Genomic DNA, 20,697 nt, shown 5'->3' with positions numbered 1-20,697 from the left:
GGTCACGCGGCAGCTGGACCCGCAAGCACTGGGACCCAAGTAAGCAGCCCCAGCAGAGAGTCCAGGGGGGACCTTCTAAAGGACAAGGGCCCCGAGTCCTCGGCACACAGCAAACGTGGGCAGGGGAGATGCTGTGCTGGGTTCACACTGGCCTGAGACGTGACAGCCACCGCGTGCGGGATTCCCGCTCGGACCTGGAGCGAACAGACAGCTGAGAGACACCGGGCTCCCCGGGCTCCGAGATGGGCCACGGGCCAGGGGACGCGAAGGGACAGCATCATTCCGTGAGCTCCGACAGCTGCAGACGGTGGTGCTTCTGAAAGACTGACACTCTGAGTACCACCAAGCCTGCGATGTGCCCTCACACACTCAGCACGAAACAAAGGCCACGCAGCCAACTGTGCCCAGCAGTGAAAGCCGGTGACGGGCGTCTGGGCATCCTCTCCGGGCTTCACGCTCCACAACCAAGAGACGGAGACAGCAAGCCTTAGACGGGAAGGAAGATGGGAGCCCCCAACACCACACCGAGGTGCATCCAGCTGTGCAGAGCTGAAGCAGGCTTAAAGCAGGAGCGGGCAGGTGGCGGAGGCCCTGGCTGGCCAGACCCCTGCTAGGGCGGGGGCAGCGGGCTTCTCACGTAGGCCGGGGTCAGCGTCTCACAACCAGGATGTGGGGGGACGGGGCAGGGGCACACTCCCGGGAGTGTCCAGGGAGACAGGAGGCTGAGGGCTCTGTGCAAGACACACCCACCGTCCCGTATCCTCCCTCCCTCCCCCACCCCAGGGCGCCCGGGCAAGGGGGGCTGGCGATCAGAGCTGACCGCACCTCTGCCGCCCTCACTGCTCCCGCCCGCAAACACAGATACACGTCCCTACAGTAAGTGACCCCGTCCTGACGATGAACCTCAGTGGCCACCCAGAGAAGGGCCCAGAAGCAAACTCTCCGAGTGGGCAAGGCCACCCTGGTGCCCCCCTCGTGGCCCTGGGGCACTGACTGATCACCAGTGCCACCACTACCGAAAGCGGGGTCTGGCCTCACGTGACACCGAATCACAAGGTGAAGGAAATTCTTCCTTTCCTGGTTCTCTGAGCCTTCTGATTCTGACAAGAACAGGCTTGCCAGAGCTAGCAAATAAAAATACAAGACATGCAGTTCCAGAGGAATTCCAGATAAACAGTGCATCATGATTTAGCATTAAGTATGTCCTGTGCAATATCTGGGAGATACTTATTCACCACTTCTCTGAAATTCCAATTTAACTGGGCATCCTACATCTTTACCGGGCAGCCCCAGACAAGAACAAAGTCTCAGGTTGGTGCTGGTGTGGTTTCAAAACACTAAAAATGTTTGCAGGGGATCTATCTTTTAAACAAGAAGCAGCTACAGCCAAACACAGATTCTCAAGCAGCTGGGGATGACAGAAGGGATATAGACACTCAGGACCCTGTAGACACACCAGTTACAAGCACGCGAGTCATCAGGACCACCTGGCCCGCCGGCCACCACCTCTGAGGGCAGTGCCGCTCCCAGCTTCTCCCAAAAGCCTGCCCAGACGGCTGCCCGCTGCCCCCAAGTCCAGCCAGAGGGTGGTCACCAGCCAGCCGCCTGGCCGTCTGTCTATGGAGTGTGTTTGGGGGCCCACACGGCACTTTTGAAATTAGTTGCTGTTATTAAAACATTGCGATGCTATTAATTTATAATTGATTTAATGTCATAACACTTAAAATCAGAACATTTTACACCTAAGTTGGATTCCCAACTTCTCTAGGAAAATCAGAAGCTGGGCCTGGTGGTGGGGTATCACTGGTCCACGCTCACTCTCCAGCAGCATCACTGGGCTCCCTCGTTCCCCTCTATCCTCTGGAACCCTCCTGGGCCTCTCCTGTCTACACACGAAGGAGGGAGGCCCAGGGGAGGTAGGAGTTCCTGCTCCCCCTGGCCCAAAGCCACTGCCTGAATGGCCTGGTTTCCTGGGTTAGGACCTGTCTCTCCTGTAAGTGGCAGACACTGGGAATTGTGCCCCCTCCAAGGAGCCCGCTCCTACCCAGGTGGGCTCAAAGGTCAATCGTACCAGAATCCAGCGGCATCCCCACAGCCGCACAACCACGGGAGGGACGCTCGAGTTAATTACACACTGTCTGAAGCCGGGACCTCCCAGAAGCAGAGCCTGAGATGGGGTTCTGAGCATGTGGTTTATTGGGAGAACCCCTGGGAGAAGGGAACGGGAAACAGGATGGCAAAGATGTGGTCTCAGCTGAAGTCCGACACCAGCCTGCAACGTGTTGGGGGGGGGGGCTTTGCAATGTGACTGGCACCCCAGGGCTCATCCCACTCAGGGACACCAGTGGGTCATTGGCCAAGGCTGGCAGTGGGATGAAGCGGGGGGATCACCTCCTGGGCCCATGCGGGGAACCAACACCTGTTGGCCAAGGGCGTCTGAAGAAGTGCGCAGGTGTGAGCCACTAGCAGCAGCTGGGGGACGAGTGCACCAGGAGGAGGAACCAGGCCGGGCACCAGCGGGGGCACAGGCTCTGCCACACACACATACACACACCCCTGCAACAGCAGGTCAGAGAGTCTGCTCCTAGAAACGATCCCCAAACCTAGCTTTAATTTCTAATCTGGGCTGAGATCACCCCAGGCTCAGAAAGGTAAGAAAGTAATGTACTAAAAATAGTATCTGCACACCGATGTTCATAGCAGCATTACTCACAGTGGCCCAAAGGCAGAGGGAACCCAAGTGTCCATCAACAGATGAGTGGATAAACAAAATGTGGTCTCTCTACACAATGGAATATTACTCAGCCTTAAAAATGACGTTCTGGGACTTCTCTGGTGGTGCAGTGGTTAAGAATCCGCCTGCCAATGCAGGGGACACGGGTTCGAGCCCTGGTCCGGGAAGATTCCACATGCCGTGGAGCAACAAAGCCCGTGCGCCACAACTACTGAGCCTGTGCTCCAGAGCCCGCGAGCCACAACTGCTGAGGCCGTATGCCACAACTACTGAAGGGCGCACGCCTAGAGCCCGTGCTCCGCAACAAGAGAAGCCACCGCAATGAGAAGCCTGCACACCGCAACAAAGAGTAGCCCCCGCTCGCCGCAACTAGAGAAAGCCTGCGCACAGCAACAAAGACCCAACGCAGTCAAAAATAAATTAAAATTTCTAAAAAATGGCTAAGAGGGTCAGTTTTGTATGTATTTTACTACAGTAAAAAGTAATAAAACGTGCACTGTGGAGCCAAGAGTGAGTAATCAAAGAGCAGAGAGCGGAAAGGAAAAACAGTGCTGCACTGAAGACCCAACAGGAAACAAGAGCTGCCCCTGAGACCTCCCCATCGTGGTCAGCTTCCTGGCACCCAAGGCCAAAAGGGAAATTAGAGGATGACCTGGTGCTCCTTGTATGATAAGAGGAAGTCATCTAATTCACTGGGGAAAATAATAAACGTGTTCTTGGCACAGAAACTTAGGAGGGATTTTAGCTGTTGATCAGGTTCATATTAACTATCACTTCCTCGGCACCGACATGATGCCAAGCGCTGGCCTGAGAGCTTCTAGGGATGTTGATTTCATTTAACCATGCTCTGCAGATAAGGAAACTCAGGCCCAGACAGGATACACGACCTGCCCCCGGTCACACCATCAGTAAAAGGTGGTGCGCAGACATGAAGCCAGGTCTGCCCGGCCAGGGGAGCACAGCCAGAGGCCTTCAGTTTGTCGATATTCATCACACACCTGCTACCTGCCAGTCCCCACAGCAGGTACTGCGATGTGGTGGTGAACAAGACCCACAGAGGCCCTCCCGCCGTGTGGCCAACATCCTGGTGAAGAGAAGAGACAAAGAACAAGTAAGTAAGAAGATAGTAAGGAGGCTGTGAGGGACAGGGCCTGGGGCCCGCCCCTGGCAGGAGCGGGCAGAGAAGCCCTCACTGCGGAGGTGACGCTTCGGCTGAGACTTGCCTGGCGCAGATGCGGCGGCCGTGCAAGGAACTGGGAAAGGCATCCCAGGCAGAGGTAATAGCATGGGCAAAGGCCCTGAGGCAGGAACCAGCTGGACCCACTGCGGCCGGCATTGCAAGGAACGAAGAAGGGAGCGGGAGGAGGTGAGGTGGACAGCAAGAGGGAAAGGGGCGCGGGGCATGAAAATTAAGGAAGGAGACAAGGTCAGAAGAGGACACCAGTCAGTCAGTCACCCACGCCCAGGGCCCCAGAGAATGTAGCCAAGTGTCTTGATGGTGTGGACACTGTTCCAACGGGGCGGGGGCAGTGCACCAATGGGCCACAGCGCGCTGGGAAGTCCTCAGGAAGGCGGAGGAAGATTCCAGCCCCAGGAAGCGCAGAGCTGGGTAACACCTTGACATCACGGAGGGAGTGTGGCACCTGCGGTGGGGTGGGGGGGGAGATGGGGAAAAGACCGCGGAGGGGGGAGGGTGCTGGGGTTAGGGCAATGGGGGGCGGGTGTACGCTGACTTCCGTATACTTTTTGTATGTTTTTATATGTATTTTTTCACAAGAGCAGAGACTTTCAAAAGAAAAGAGCCTATTATAATAGTCCAGAAAAAGGAAACAGAGCAGAGGCCAGAGACTTCTTGGCAGAAGAAATGGATAGGAGGGGAGGGATACGAAAAACAATCACAAATCACCGCGAGAAAAGTGATCGAGCCTGGCTTCCACCGTTAAATACTTATTTTCCTTCATTTCCTCATGGGCAAAAATCTCAATAATTGATGCGATCGTTTGCAAAACGACAAGTCTGGCCTGGGGAGAGCGGGCAAGGCTGAGGGCACAGGCGGCTGGCCTGAGACCCCCGAGGGGGGGCTGGGGGGCTGGGTCCAGAGCACAGGGACACCGGGTCTCAGGCCAACCCTGGGTGCAAAGCGCTGACAGCAGTCAGGCCCAGGTGGAATGCACAGAGGGTGCTGGCGGCCCGTGTCCTCACGCTCATGGGCCCCTGGGGACCCTCCATGGGTGAGCATAAAAACACTGGGAAAATCGTCCTTCCAGTACAACAGCGAGGTTTTGTTCCCTTCCCTTCCCCCTCCTAGCTAATAAAGAAAAAATAAGTAAAATGAATAAAAAGCTCCTTAAACCCTGGGTGAGAAGTGACCCTGCATATGTAATCACTAATCTCATTATCAACATAAACAGGTGAAAAATTACACAGATGAATGTCCGTGACTTATAATCAACCTTTGAGAAAAGAAAATGTCGCTTTTGGCACAGGAGGGAGCGATATTTTCCTTCCCCACAAGTCATGACTCTGGAGAGAAGAAACACTCTTTGGGCAGAGTGATGAGAAACCATCCTGCCCGTGGCCAAGGCTGAGCTCACTGCTCTCCCCTCCTGCGTCCCCAATACCCTCCACCCGGCCCCAGACAGGCATCCAGCTTGCCCGTGGTCCTGCCTGCCGACGACTTCTCGTCTGATGTCCTCCCACCCTGCTCGAAATCCTGATGGTTCTCTACCACCTCTGGCCCTTGGGTAATCCACCCATGTCCACCAAAAGAGGAAAGTGTGAACAAAGCTTAGTAGTGGACATGGGGTGGTTTCTCATCACCCATCGCACATTCACCCTCCTTCCAAGAAGGGCCCCTGGATTTCATTCTGGGGTCCACACCCCTCGACTGTCAGGCCAATCGGTGTTTCTCATTCCTCTCGCAACAGTGCCTAACTCAGGGATGGACACGAGGCCAACCTGAGCCCGTGAGACCCAATTCAAGTGAGACATCAGGCAAATGGCCTCTTGTTCCCACTGTATCAGACAAGAGATGATTTAACCTTGAGGGTCCCTGAAGCCATCCTGTTGTCAGCCAGAGACTGTCTGAGGCTGGAGTCAACTCAAAAAATAAAAAGGGAAAAGAAAAAGCCAAGATAACAGAGTCACAATGACAGCTGCTGAGTACCTAGATCCAGCCATACCTGAAGCTAACTGAAAAGCTGAACTTTGCAATGACAAAGTTGCTCAAGCAACTTTTTGCTCAAGCAACCATTTTGCTCAAGCTAACTTGGAACAGGTTTTCTGTCACTTGCAACTTGCAACCAAGAGTCTTAACAGATATATGGGCTTATATATAAAAAAAAAAGTGTTGCCTATCATTTTAGGGGTCTTACAGACTCCCTGGGACTCACTCATGGACCCCGGGTTGAATACCCTTGGACCAAGGATAAAGTGAAAACTCCTCAGGGTGGCATTCTAAGTCCTTCACCATCTAGCTCCCACCTATCTTTCCCTCTCACCTTTTCTTTCCATTTCCCTCCGTCGCCCTCCATACACCCAATTCCCGCTAACCTCGAAGACTCTGGTTCCCAACTCCTGATCTTGGTTTGTATCATTATCCCAAACCAGGGTGCCCTCCCTCCTGAATCTCTCCACACCCAAACCCTACCCCCTACCTTAAGGCCAAGCCCCAAGGGCAGGTGGATGGATGGATGGATGGATGGATGGATGCAAAGATGGGTGCATGGATGAGTGGACAGATGAGTGGGTGGGTATCACGTGGAAGACAGATAGAGGAGAAAGTGCTAGCGGATGGTTAGTGAACTGGTAGGTGGATGGATCGTTGATGAAGAGATGGTTGGGTGTCAGATGGATGGTGGTCCCATCATGGATAAATGGTGAGTGAATGGATGGCAGATGGAGGACAGATGGATGGGAAGGTGGAAAAGTGGCTGGATGAGTAACCAGCCTGTGGATAAATGTCTAATAGATGGGCAGGTGGGTGGGTGGAAAGATGGGTGACGAGATGGAGGAGGCGTGGATGGGAAGGTGGGTTAATGGTGGGTGCATCCGCACGGGGACAAAGGGCTGAAGGACGGCTGGCCGACTGGGCGGGTAATGGACAAGCGGATGCACGGGTGGCGGGTGGGCCAGTGGATGGTGAGTGCAGCGAGGCCAGCTCTCCTGATGTGCCATCAGTGCTCTTCCCAGCCTCCCTGGAAAACCCAGAGCAAGGGCAACGGCTCTCCTGCAGGCCAGCATCTCAGACGATCCTTGCGCCGCGGTGAGCAGCGGGAAAAGCACAGGCCCAGGGAGAGTCAGACTGGCCTGCGCTCACAGCCCAGCGGAGCCGCCATGTGCTGTCTGACCACGGAGCAGAGGCTCCGGCTCTCTGAGCCTCACCTTGCCCGTCTGTTCAACGAGAAGCATCACGTTCCCCTCACAGGGTGCTGTAGGATGAACTTTAAAAGTACCTACAGAGGCCAACCCAAGACAGGGTACAGTCAGAGCGGACAATAATTCCCACCCTGTTAAAAACTTGTTCCAACATCTGGAAAAAGGAAGGGGGGTCCTCCTGCCATTTTATGCGACTAGGAAAGTCCTGATACCAAAAGCAGACGTGGTACTCCAAGAGGAAGGCAGAGGCCAGGCTCACTATGAATCTAGCTGCCAAGCCCTAAGTCACACAGCAGGAAATCGACCCCAGCAGCATATTACAGGGATCTAATACATTGTGTCCAAACAGGGTTTACCTCAGGAGTGCAAACGCAGTGCAACACCAGCAAGTCAATGCCATGCACTAGACCGATCGACGTGGTCAGTTCAGCAGATGCTGGCCAACAAATGTCAACGCTCTGTGACTAAGAGCTCGGGGAAGAGCAAGCTTCTCCTGGTGAAGGGGATCATCTACTAGGCCCCTGCGGGAGGGGCCCCTCCTCCGCACCAGGCACCGAGAGTGGGTTCACCCATCACCCCTCTCACAGAATAAACTGGTCTTTGGGGGATTTAATTCTTCCCCTGAAAGGAAGACAAAGGTAGGGGATAAACTTTGGGGTCCAATCCTCCTCCAGGGCCTCCCAAACCCTGGCACGGCCCCTTCTCACTCCTCCAGATCCTGGATTTGAGTCCAGGGCTCCGTCTACACTAAGAAACCACTCCAGGAGGTGAGGGAGTCCCCAGAGCGGGGCCCGGACCCCGTCCTCACCCGACCTCTGAGCTCACGCAGACTGTCTCCTGCGTTCTCTTTTCCTTCTCCTTTGGATACAAGATGTGTTTTCAAGGGAAGCTGAAAGACCAAGGGTCCCTGCGTGAGAGGTGCGTGTACATGCGGGTCCGTGTGAGCGCCGGGGGACCGGGGGTCGGGGTGGGGGGGGGAGTTTGGGTGTGTAAGTGCATCTGTGTGTATGTGAAATCTAAGTCTGTGTGAGTGTGGGCAGGTGTGTGCACGTGAGGCGTGTTTAGGCATGTATGTGTGTGTGAGTGTGTGTGAGTGTGTGTGAGAGTGAGCCTGCGTGTGCATGCACGTGCATGCTGGGCCGCCCTTACCTGGTGGGTCCTGTCCCTTCTCCAGCCCCAGCAGGGGCAGGGGGTCCCTAGTCCCCGAAGCCCCTGACCTTGACCTTCTGCCCAGATCACGCTGCTTCCTAGAACCCAGGACTTGCTTCCTGCTGCCGCCGGGTTCACAGCTGCACTGGAGCCCGTCAGCGCCTAAGGCATCACGGGTCCTGTCCAGCCTCAGCGCAGGCAGCCCTGCCAACACCCCCTCAGCGAGGCTCACGCAGCGCCCTGCGAGGCGCACTCTGCTACCACCTCCTGTCTAACCAGACGGGATGCTCACTGGGGCTGAGGCTGGCAGGTTCCCTCCCACGCTAGGAGCTGACATCTCACATGGATGAGACTGAGGCAGGGACCCTGCTCTCCTGCTCAGCCCTGACCCGGGGTCTGGCCCACATGGGCACTCAGATGCTTTTGGTGGGTGGCAGGGTGGGGTTGGGTGGATTGAGTAATTTGTACGGCCCCAGCACAGGGCTGACACAGGACACGAGATGAGTTATAAACGTGAGTGTCACCAACACTCAACCCCATAGGGCCTTCAAAGACGGAGAAAAACTTGCCTAAGGCCCCCTGGCAAGTCAGGGGCTGAGCTGGGAGCCTCACAGCGTGACCACCACTGTCCACCCTTCAGACAGAAGCCCCATCTCACGTGTCCTCTGAGCCTCACAGAGTGCTCAGCCAGGGAAGCTCTGCAACTCTCTCGCGCCTTTGCCAGGCCAGCGCCCCTATTCATTCGCATGGCCCTGAAATTTAGGAATTTCTCAAGGCTGCCAGCAGCGCAGCTGGTGCGCAGCCCACCGCGGGGTCTAGCCCAGGCTGTGGCGTGACCGTAGGGCCCCCAACGCCATCAGCCACCCCAGCCGGAGCAGAGATAGGCAGCAAGTGGGACCAAGCCCTGGGCCCCAGGGATCAGGGTTCGAATGTGAACCCAGCTCCCCCCAGCCTGCCGGGCGGCTCAGAGCACATGACCCCGGAACAGACACACTCCCATCTGCTCATGGGCCCAATCACGATGGCGTCCCAGCAACACGGGGAGGACTCAAGGAGGGGACGTAAAGACCCCAGCACCTCACCGGGCAAACAACAGGCATTCAATACACAGTCAGTATAAAAAATAAATGACCTGCCCTAGGTCCTCCAAATCTTTCACTGCTCCTCAAGTCTGCCCATTCCTTTGTTCCCTCTGCCAGGCACACCCTTCTGTCCCTGAGCAAACTCCTGTTCATCCCTAAAAACCCAGCTCAGTATTCCCTCTTCAGAGAAACCTTTCCTCAGAGTTCATGGCTTCCTTTTTTACCTCCCTGCGTTCTGTACATGGAGTTCCCGACCACTTGGACTTAAGTATGGCTGGGCTGGAGACCAGGACCCCGCAGTGCCAACCCCAACCTCCAACTCCCCATTCTAACAGGAACTACCCCAGGTGGTGAAGAGCTGCCTCTACTCACACTGGGACATCCTCACGTTCCCTCGGGATGGGTCCACCACGTGAAATGGGGACGGGGAAGGAAATGTGGGGGCCGTTTATGGAGAGCAGGCTGGCGATGCTGTGCGGCTCTCTGCCCCCTCCTCCTGGTAAGAGAACCCCAACTTTCCCACTCTTCAGGCTACGTGGCCCACAGAATGGCCAATCAGAGGCTCCTTCCTCCTTCACAATGACTGGTGAGGAATGGTCCTGTAACCCAGTTGCGCGGGCCCACGGTGAAGCCCCTGGGCCGAAGGGAGGGAGCCTGGAGCTGCTGGGCCACCCGACTGCCACATGGCAGAGCCCGCCTGAGAATAACCAACATGGAGGATGGAGACAGAGCCCTCACAGCATCTCTAGAGCCCACAGATACAGCCAAGCCTGAAGCCAGCCATTGTACATTTTAGTCCCATGACATTTTTGCTAAAGTCGTACTTTCTATCACCTGCAACCAGAACACTCCTGACAGCTGTGACGAGGAAGCAAGAGTAGCAACTGTGCTGTATGTGTCACTGACCAGATTCCTAGAACATCTGAGTCTCTGGAGTTACTGAACTTTGTTCCTGCAGTGGACACCTCCTGGGGTGGCAGCCGGCTTCATTCAATGCTCATCCTTAGGGACCAGCTGGAGCTGCAGTCACTGTCAGGACTAAGTGACCCCACCCCTAGCCACAGCCGACTGACTGGCCCAGAGTGGAGGTTTGCCCAAGCTGGGTCAATCAGAGCTCTCCCCCAACAAACTGGGCCCATCAGAGTTCTTCACCCTCAGCTCAGCCAATCAGAGCTCCCCCACCCCAAACTGGGCCAATCAGAGCTCTTCCCCAGGATTTTGAACTGGAACTAGAAGAAAACACAGACCAACTCTGGTGGCAAGAAACTGTGGGATGAGGGTGGGCACATTTAAGTCATTTTGAGAGAATCATCCAGACTCACAGAGAAAAGCAGAGACAAAAAAGATGGGGTGTGAGGCAGCCTTGGTGGCACGGAGTCCCCAGCCCTGCACTGACCATGCAGGGACCCCCTCAGACACAGATAAGCCTACATGAGGGAGACCCTCTCCCACAGCGATGGGAAGGCCTCTCCTGACGCCAGGAGCAGGGAGAGCACTATGGGGGTCTGAGCCCAGGTCGTGGTGGGCTACCTGGCCATGTGCTCAGGCTCCACCATCCCTGTGGGACCCCCCGGGGTCTGAGGCCAAGGAAGGGTCACTCCTCCCACCCCACGCATGGGAAGCCACAGCCACGCCGAGGGGGTGTATCTGGGTCAGGCATGTCCTTCCTTGGGGACAGGCACATGATGTCACCACAACCTTTCCATCCCCAGCAATCCCTTAAACGATTCTCGCTCACTTCTGAGAGTGTAAGGTCAGGCACTCAGAAAACACATTAGGGGACTCGTGGTGCAGTGGTTGGGAGTCCGCCTGCCAATGCAGGGGACACGCGTTCGAGCCCTGGTCCGGGAAGTCCCCACCTGCCGCAGAGCAACTGAGCCCATGTGCCACAGCTACTGAGCCTGCGCTCTAGAGACCATGAGCCACAACTACTGAGCCCGTGTGCCACAACTACTGAGCCCGTGCGCCTAGAGCCCGTGCTCCACAACAAGAGAAGCCACCGCAATGAGAAGCCCGCGCACCGCAACGAAGAGCAGCCCCCGCTCGCCGCAACTAGAGAAAGCCCGCGCGCAGCAACAAAGACCCAACACAGCCAAAAATAAATAAATAAATAAATAGAATTTTAAAAAAGAAAACACGTTAGGTGGGGGGGTGGTACAAGGACTGGGGCAAACTTTCCTCCACGCCAGGTCCCGTGGCTAAGTAGGGCCTGACCGGCCGTTACTGTGGTGTCAGTGGTGTGACCCAAAAGAAGTAACATTAATGACTGCTCAGCTGGGTGCAGAACTTTACAGTTTACAAGGCACCCTCCCATCTGGCCAGGCCTAGTTCCCCACCTCCTCCCAGGACTGGGCCCAGCCTCACCTTGCCAGGCGCCATCGCCCCCTTTTTCCGGCACTGGAGCCCTGGCCCTGAGCTCCAGCCTGTCCCCCACTAGCATGGACCCCAGGCCACAGGACGGCCCAGGCTAAGCTGCCTTCACCCTCCAGGGCTCTGCCCAGGCAGCCAGAAGGGCACAGAGCTGGGGTGTAGGGGACACCACAGCCCCCACGTGGGAATGGGGACCAGCCGCTACCTGAGAACCAGGAACTTGGTCTCAGAGAAGACATCTCCGTTGGAGGGACAGCAGCCTCCTCTCACGGCCCCGCCCAGGAGGAAACGTGCCAAGGGGGGGCCCAGAAAGCAGGAAGGGATCCCCAGAAGATGCAAGGTGTGTAATGACCAGCTAGAGGGTCCTCTCCCAGTCGGGCTAGAGATGACCTCTCGGGGTGAGGTGAGACCTCAGGGAGAAGGCAGAAGCACCAGCGGCCCCGCGATGCGTAATCATCCCCCTTTATCCTCTTACGCAGTCAGGATGGCAGAGAACTCTGTGTGGAGCGAACACCTCCCTGACCCTTGCCAACCTTCCTTCGTAGCACAGAGGAGGTAGGCGCACCGGGCGTACGGCCGGCAGAGGCAGGGAACAGCAGGGGCTGGGATTCAGTCCTGCACTGGGGCTGTCATCTTTGTTCTCACGGGTATTGCTGATTTAGAGCGAGTGATCCTGATTCTATCTACAGTTGTGGAAAACGGCCTCCTTTCAGTATAAGTGTAAGTAAAACAGGGGAGGAACTATTTAAAATCTATTAACTATAATGTAAAGGCACAGGAGGTGGGGGCAATCCAGCACAAAACGTGATGGCATTGTGCTAATGGTTGCTTGAGCACAAGCGGAAGCCAACATGCCCTGGGTTTTTTTTTTTTTTTTTTGCCAAGAAAGGGCACAAGACCCCCTATGCAGTGCCCGTGTTCGGACAACACTTGAATTCATCTGCTCTGAGGATATGCAGGGGGTCAGATGAGGGCGCTCGGCCAGCACTGAACCCCCGGGAGGATGGCTAATCTCTCAGCTCCCGAGGCCTCGGAAAGTTGACGTGGAAACCAGAATGAAACATGGCGGTCTTGAAAGAGAACATGTGTGTGTGTGTGTGTGTTTACAGGCGCCTGTGTGTGTTTCAGGTCAAGGAGGGTACCGTGTGGCTGTGCACGTGTGTCAAGACCACTGTGGGGAGACTCTAAGAACAGCATTTTCTGGAGCGCCAAAAGCTCACTTGGTGATCGCAGACACAAGAGATGAGAGACCCAGGCTGAGGCAGGATGAACTCTGGGAGGCTCAACAATGGGTGAGCCCGGAGCACAAGGCCCAGGGCCAGCCCTGATGCAGACGATGGCATATCAGTGATCACGGAGAAAGGGGGCGTGACCCTCGACAGAACCAAGCTAACACGCGTTAACTAAGCACTGCATATGTGCCAAGAGCCGCGCTGGGGGCTTTCCACAGGACCCTCCCAGGCGGGCACCGCCACCAGGCCCATGCTACAGATGGAGAAACCAAGGCCCCCGTCATCTGGGCCCAGGCAGGCACTTCCGTGGCCTGGCGAGGTCCTCGCCCCACCATCACCCAGGCCCTCAGAACCTCTTCCCACACTTCAGGCCATTCCTGGGCACCAAATGACAGCAGAACCAGGAGGGCTGTCCCCAGTGCGCAGATGAGGAAACTGAGGCCCTGGGAGGTGGGATGGCCTGAGGCCAGCAGGGTCTGCTTGAAGACAAAAGCCTCCAGTGGCCGCAGGCGGCCATCCACTCCCAGGCCCCCACCCTCTTGGCCACGCGGAGGCTCTCGACGCTCCCCCCACCCCCCGGCCGCACCCGCGCCCCCAGCAGACAGGCAGGCAGGCGCACCACTTCTTCACCAACACTGACCCGGGCGGGGTGGCCGTGGCTGCCCACATTATAACCCCCACACACCGAAAAGCCAGGCTCCCCACCCTTGAGGAAGGAAATAACCTTTCCCCAAACCAGCACTTTCTCTGCAATAATCTCCGTATATGAGAAGACAGAGGTGTTTTTGCAACGTTTCCAAATTCCAACAACACTGAGGACAATGGGGCAAAATGACGCATGGCTTGACCCCAGAGGGGCCCCAGGAAGGGACCGGCCCAAAGGAGAGGAATTAGTGGTGCGTACGTGCCACAGTACCCCATAAGCCAGGGCGGCCAGCCCGGGGCAGGACCTCGAGGTGGACAGACCTAGTTCCCGCCCAGCCCCTCCTCCTCACTTGCTGTGCGGCTGCAGTCAGGCCCACCCCCTCCGAGCCTGTTTCCCTGCCGTCACCGCTCAAGCCTCCTGCCTGCCAGCTTGCCCCTCCACTCCCCCCCACACACCTGGGCTGCCAGAGGGCCCCTCCAGCACTCTGGCCATGCCCCTCCCCTGCTCAGAAACACCCCGAGGCTGCCCATCTGCCACCCTCAGGGCAGGACATGAGGTCCTCCATGTCTGGTCCAGTGCACGGGGCCAGCCTTCCTTCCCCCCTCCTCCAACCCACCTTCCACTGTCCACCCCTCAACCTTCACATCACAGCGCCAGTATCACCCCCTCCAGGGAGCCCTCCCTCACCATGCCTAGGCTCCCAGAGCCTCTGTGCTCTCCTCCAGGACAGCAGTGACTGAAGCATTTCAGAATTGCCTACATGGGTCTCTGGGGCCCTCGGGAGGGCCAGGGAGGGACCATGGGCCAGCCCACACCAGAGGCTATTGTGAGTGCTGTGTGCAAGGAGAGGGACCAAGGCCCCTGATGTGGAAGGAACCCCGAGTCCAGCCAGCCTCTCCCAGCTGCTCCCACACAACCCCTTGCCCAGGGTTGCCCACCCTCGAGGAGGGAGGCTGCAACTGCACTCCCACTGCCCCACAAGGCCCGGATGGAGGCCCCAGGCTGCTGCTACCCTCCAGGCTGCTCCCCTCCCAGCAGCTGGGGTGGGGAGTGGAGGGAGCCTGAAAATCCCAGGAAGACCTCACCCCTCCCCGAACTGAAACCTCACCACACCCAAGATAAAACTGAAAGCCCTCCTGCACCCCCAGATCTGACCACCCTCCTTGCTCACAGGGGTCCTGTCCTCCAGCTGCTCCAGGTCATTTGCACGTGCTGTGCCCTCTGCCTGAGTGTCCGTACTCCACGGGCCTCCTCCGATGCCCTACCTAAAGCAGCCCCACCCCCACCCTGGTCTCAGCCAGCTCCGTCTGCTTTTTAGCCCAGGCGCACACGGCCAGCTCAGACAGAAAGCAAGCTCTGTGGGGGCAGTGGAGGTCGTATTTGTACTGCTTTATCCCAAGAACAGTGACCAGCACCCTGGTAGGTATCACTTACTTCCTCCTTCCAACGACCCTAAGAGAGGGGTTATGACACCCATTTGACAGATGAGGAAACTGAGGCTCAGAAAAGGTCACTGGCCCGAAGGAAGCATGGCCTGTGAGTGGCAGAGGTGGGATCTGAGCCTGGCAGGTGTCCAAAGCGGGGACTTCCCTGTGTCCAGCTGCCACCTGCACAGACCCCCGGGGGACTGGACCTGTCGCTAGGCTCCAGTCCAGCTGGGAGGCGGGCTGTGGAAACAGGCTGAGGATGGGACGCTAACTGCTGTGGTGCCCACCCCAGGAAAAGCCAGCAGTCAAGTCGGCAGAAGGAAACACCCACAGGAAAAGGGGGAAGACAAAAAGGGGGCATTTTTTCTTTTGTCCGATTGCCAAACTGTGCAAAAGAGTGACTTTGTTCCCATCTAATTTTAATCACAGTGGAAACCTTTGTATACCACGCCAGAAAGAAGTCAGTGTGTTCGACAACAAGGTCAGAAAAGGGAACTTAAAACCCATCCTTAAACGCTGCACTTAAAACTCACAAATGAACAGTCACCCACCAACTGCCCAACTGCTTTTGAATTTAATGTAATATTGGAACAGGCAATACAGTGGTACGGCTCAAAATCCAGAAAATATAAGAAGGCACACAACGGGAGTGTCCCCTCACCTGGCACCCTTGTCCCCCACCTGCACACGCCCTGCAGGTAACCACAGGTAACCACTGCAACCCCCCAGGGCTTCCTCTCAGTGTTTGCCTATGAGCCTATAAGCAAACGTGGATTTACGTCTTATTTGACACAAGAGGCAGCGTATCTTACACACCATTCAGCACCTCGTTTTCCTCTCAACAGACCTTGAAGATCAGAGCCGCCTCATTTTTTACAGCTGCATAATATCCCATTGTATGGCTGCACCAACATCTATTTGACCAGCACATATCACCCTGGATCTCAAGTGTCTGTCCACAGCCCTGCTTCCCCACCTACCTGTGGCTTCTCAAGGCTGAGACCTGCCCTCCGGCACAGGGCCCGGGACAGGGCCTCCGCACTCCTGCCAACATCCTCACTACAGAGGCCTACAACCTCTAGATCCTGCAGCTGGGGAGGGTGTCTTAAAATGGGAATCACATCTCATTGCTCCCCGGAGAGAAACTTCTCCGAAGCTTTCAAATGTCCTGCCCCACCCCTCTCCTCCTCCCCCCTCCCCTCGCCCACCCGCTCCTGCCTCCTCCCTTCCTGTCCCTCGCACACACCAAGCCAGGCCCCACCGAAAGTCCTTTCTTTGCACCCGCTGTACCCTCTGCCCACACCCTCCCATCTCAGCTCAGAGATCCCCTTCTCAGAGGGCCCCGCTCTCCCGCCTGGACTGGGTTGCCCACTGCGAGCTAGAACTCCATCCCAGGGCAGGGCCTTCAGCTGGTGGGGAGGCAGGTGCTCAGAGCTCAAGAAGCCAGAGAGGGGATACACCACCTACCTCCTAGGCAACAGACCCCCAGCTCCCATCCCCAACACCCACTTCAGTACTGTGAGCCCCAGAAAGTGGTCAGACAGCACCCACTTTACAGAAGGGAAGACTGAGGCTCACTGACGGGAGGGAGAGACCCCCTGCACCACCTGTGTGGCCAGGCCCAGCACCTTCCTCCCCAGCAGGAACGAAAACCTCCAGGAGGTACACGGATGAGGCCAGGGGCTGCCCACCATCCCCAAGTCCCATGTGCCACCGACAGGGCTGGTCCTCGTTCACTCAGTCAACAAACTTCCAGGAGGACACACATCACAGGGACATTCAGATCCCATGAATTCAGCCGCATAACGTGGTAAACAGAGACAGCAGAGAGTCACAGGAACCAGGACGTAAAATAGTTCAGCAGCTGCCCCACCCCACGCCACCCAGCAAGAGGCCACCAAGGAGCGCGCGCGCGGGAGCTGGGCCTGTCCCTCGGCCCGCGTCCCTCCCTGCAGAGCGCCTCCTCCACCAAGGCCAGCCAGGGAGTGAAGGAAAAAATGCTCCCACCCACAGCCCCACGTGCAAGGCAAACACAGAATTCTGACGCCCAACAGGACACACCATGGTCCCCCTGAGGCCCTGCAGGGACTTGGGGTCTTCACCAGACTGGTCTTGGGGTCACAGTCACCCGAGAGCAGAGCAGGAAAGTGTGCTGGGCTTTCAGGCCAATCAAATGGAACCGTGGTGGTCCTCTAGGTCATGTGAGACTGTCACCTTAGGCCCTGAATTGAGCTCCACCCTGAACCCTGCTGAGAAGGCAGCTTCACTGCCCTCAGTCCTTCCACAAGCGTTCATTAAGCACCTACTGCCTGTCAGGTGTGAACGTGGTTTGGGGAATTTGCCCAGGGTCAATGAGACCAAGTCCCTCCCCTCGTGGATTCACTGAAAGGCTGGCAAAGAGCTTGGTTTTAGAGTCAGAAAAACCTAGGCTGAAATCCCAGCTGTGCCCTTTGTTTGCTGGGAGACCCTTCCTGGGCCTCAGTCTCCCCAACTTTCAAAAGGGGCAAGACTGCGACCTTGCAGGATCATGGCTGGGATCTGGGGAGAAAAGCGAAGGACGCGGCCTGGCTCTGAGATTCCTGCCTCCCTCCCACAGGGACCCCAGCGCCCACCCCCAGAGCCCCGCAGACAGTGCCGGCCACCATCACAAAGAGGTCCCACGCTCCAGGTCCCCTCATGGCTCCCACCACTAAGGCCATACGAGGCTCACCAGCCATGGGCGAGGGGACTACCCTAGGTCCACTCCGGGGTGGGCACTGCTGCAAAAACGGCCCAGTTTACACAGCAGGCACAGCCAACACAGAGGTCTACGCAGGCCGGGTGGGAACTGTGGCCAGATGGTCTCCTGCCCCAGCCCAGGGGCAGCAGAAAAGCAGCACTAGCGAAGGGCACCTCGCAGAGATGTGGGTCCTGAGCTGCAGACCCTGTGATTTTTCAGAAGACGGAAATCCGTACTTTTATGTGAAAGCTGCCAATTTGTAAATGCTGGCAGCTAATTAACTTTTTAAAAATAATAACAACAGGGTAAGAGCCAAACAAAACATGCACAGCCAGCTGCGGTAGGGGCTGGCAAGTTTGCGCCTGCAGGAGGTAACAGCCTTTCACTTCATCCCTCGCCGGCCCAACCCTCTTAACACGGGCGGGCGGGCGCTGGACGCCAAGAGGCGAGGGTGGGGGCAGTAGTTCCCGGGCCCTCCCTTCCTCCTGGCGGGGATCGTCGCCCCCATTTGCACGTGGGGAAGGTGAGGCTCAGAGCCCCAGTGATTCGGCCACAAACTCGTGCCAGGACCAGGCATCAGGGCTTTCTCAGGCAGCGCCCTGGACCGGCACCCTTACTCAAGGGGCTCTGGATGACGAACACCACCCCAATTTTCCTTCCATTTCTGGCCCGTCACGGCGACACCTGCTGGCTTGGACCCGCCCAAGTGGTGGTCACAAACCGAGGTGGGGTGAGACCTTGTGACAGCAAAGGGAGGGAGGGCACCCCTGCAGGGAGAGTGGGAAGGGGGAGAGGATGCAGGGGGGCAGGGGGTGATGAGGAATGGGGAGGTCCCCGGAGTCGGGGCCACCCCTGCCTACTGAGCCCCCTGCCTGTGCTCCCCACACCCTAAGGGAGCCTCAGCCCAGAGCTTCCCCCAGCCCGACTCGGGGACCATCCGGCTCAGGACGGCACGGAGGGCTGTGCTCGCCCAGGGGAGAGGGCCGGGGTCCGCTGGACTCTTAAGTTGTTGGCGTGTACGACTGTGTGTGCAAGAGTCACGGTGGGGGGGGAGGGGGTCTGTCTGCCGCCCCAGGGATGTGAGAGACACGTGTGTGACACATGTGAGACATATGTGTGTGTGACAGACACGCGCGTGTGTTAACGAGGCACGCGCGTGTGTTAACGAGGCACACGCGTTTCACAGACGGCGGGCTGACAGAGGCGTGCGTGTCTGGGAGACGCCCGTGTGTCAGGCACGTGTGTGTGAAGCCTGCGTGCGCAAGAGCGACGTGTGACAGATGAGTGTGAGGGGCCGGGCGTGCGTGAGAGCGAAAGGGTCTGGAGGGGGGATGCGGGACGGAGACGCGGGGCCGCCCCGCGGAGCCTGAGGAACTTCTGCCGCCTGCGATGGGCGGACGCGAGGGGGAGGAGAGCGCGCGGCGGCGGCGGTGCCCGACCGAGGGCCCAGTTCCCTCCCGGGACGATGACCCGGGTTCGGGACTTGCGGGGCGGGGTGGGGGAGCGCGGAAGAGGGAGGGGGTGGCGGGACCCGGGCGGGTGGGGGCCCTCCGCCACCTCGCGAGCCGCCGGGCGCCGGCCAGGGTGTCGCATCCGCCCGCCGGGGCGCCGTCCCCACGGCCGGCCCGGGGGCGTGGAGCCCGCAGCGCGTGCCGAGGTCCGCGTGCACTCACCGCGCTGCGCTCCGCTCGTCCCGCGGCGGGCGCGTCTGTCCACTAGTCCGTCTGCCCCGCCGTCGGCGCGTCTAGAGCTCGGGAGTCCCGCGGCGGCGCGGGGCGGCGCGAGGCGGCGCGAGGCGGGGCGGGGCGGGTCGAGGGGCGGGCTGAGCCGCCGCCGGGCCCCCTGCCCGCCCTGCCCCCTCCACCTCCGGGGCGGGGTCTCCGCCGCGGCCGGGGAGGGGGCCGAGCCGGCGCCGACGCTCCTCGCCCAGCCGCGCACCCGGGGCCGGACTTGGCCGCGCCGCGCGTGCGCCCCGAGCCCCGTTCCCCCGTGGCGCGCCCCCCTCGCCGCACCCCCTCGTCGCCGCGTCTGAACGCGGAGTCCCAGCCCCCGCCCTGCTGCCCGCAGCGTTCTTTGGCCCGGAACCTCAGCCAGCCTGGGCCTCAGTGTCCCCGCCGGGAAGATGGGCCCGGCCACCTCGGGCAAGTTGGGAGGGCCTGCGAGGCTTAGAAGTAACACTGGCTGGAGGGAGGCCCAGCTTGGCCGCCTCCCATCCCCTGCTGCCTGCCCTGGGCGCCCCCACACCCCTTCCCCCCCCACCCCGGCCTGCTGGCACCGGGTCCCAGCCTCCAGCCTAGGTTTGTCCTTTCCCTAACCTCCACATCTGCCTGTGGCCACTGTGTGACCTCAACCAAGGCCCTTGACCTCTCTGAGCCCAGCCTCCTCATCTCTTGGGCAGATTAACCCTGGGCTGCTGGTGGGGAGCCATGGAGAACCCCATGTCGTGCCCTCAGCACAGGGCCCAACAGGCAGTGAACAGTCCAGGCTCTCAGCTCAAAACGTTAAGTACCGTAACTCTCCCCCCCAGAGCAGAGGCAGGATGGGTCATCGTCGGCTCCCCACTCACCAGGTTTGGCAGCCTTGGAGCCTGTGCCTGGTAAGAGGACCTACAGGGAACAGGCTACCTCCCAGATGCTTTCTGCAGGCCAAGGGCTCAAAACCCCATCCCAAAACCCACACAAGCAAAATCAGGCACTGGCAGATCAGGGCAAACATTTGGCACCAGAGCAGACCCGGTGAAAGGGGGACTGGCCCCAAACCCACTGGGCCCTGCAGGCCCGGACTCTGGCGCAGGGACCCACACCCTGGTCCCTTCCCAGAGAGAGTCGGGATCCCAGAAGTCTGTCCTTCCATCTCTGTCTCTCTCTGCCACCTTCCGTCTCTCTCTTCTTAATGTAGTAAAATTCACATAGTGTAAAATTCACCTTTGAAAGTGTACAATTCAGCGGCGTTTAGAGCATT

General features: G+C 58.2%; 1 protein-coding gene across 3 annotated transcripts in view; it reads right to left on the bottom strand.

The window, feature by feature from the left end:
- FBLN2 (fibulin 2) overlaps nucleotides 1–19,531 on the bottom strand; it is a 74,703-nt gene extending 55,172 nt beyond the window's left edge. For 2 of the 3 annotated variants that reach the window (XM_030849511.2, XM_060308297.1), the window contains exon 1: nucleotides 19,410–19,531. The gene's annotated coding sequence lies outside the window, so the exon portion shown is untranslated. Of the gene's footprint in view, nucleotides 1–15,997; nucleotides 16,105–19,409 lie in introns of those variants that run through there. The other variant, XM_060308296.2, reaches the window with a different exon arrangement.
- Between the last annotated feature and the right edge of the window lie 1,166 nt (nucleotides 19,532–20,697).

This window comes from Globicephala melas, chromosome 11, assembly GCF_963455315.2.
Source record: "Globicephala melas chromosome 11, mGloMel1.2, whole genome shotgun sequence".
Lineage (NCBI taxonomy): Eukaryota > Metazoa > Chordata > Mammalia > Artiodactyla > Delphinidae > Globicephala > Globicephala melas.
This window is presented reverse-complemented; position numbering and strand designations above follow the sequence as displayed.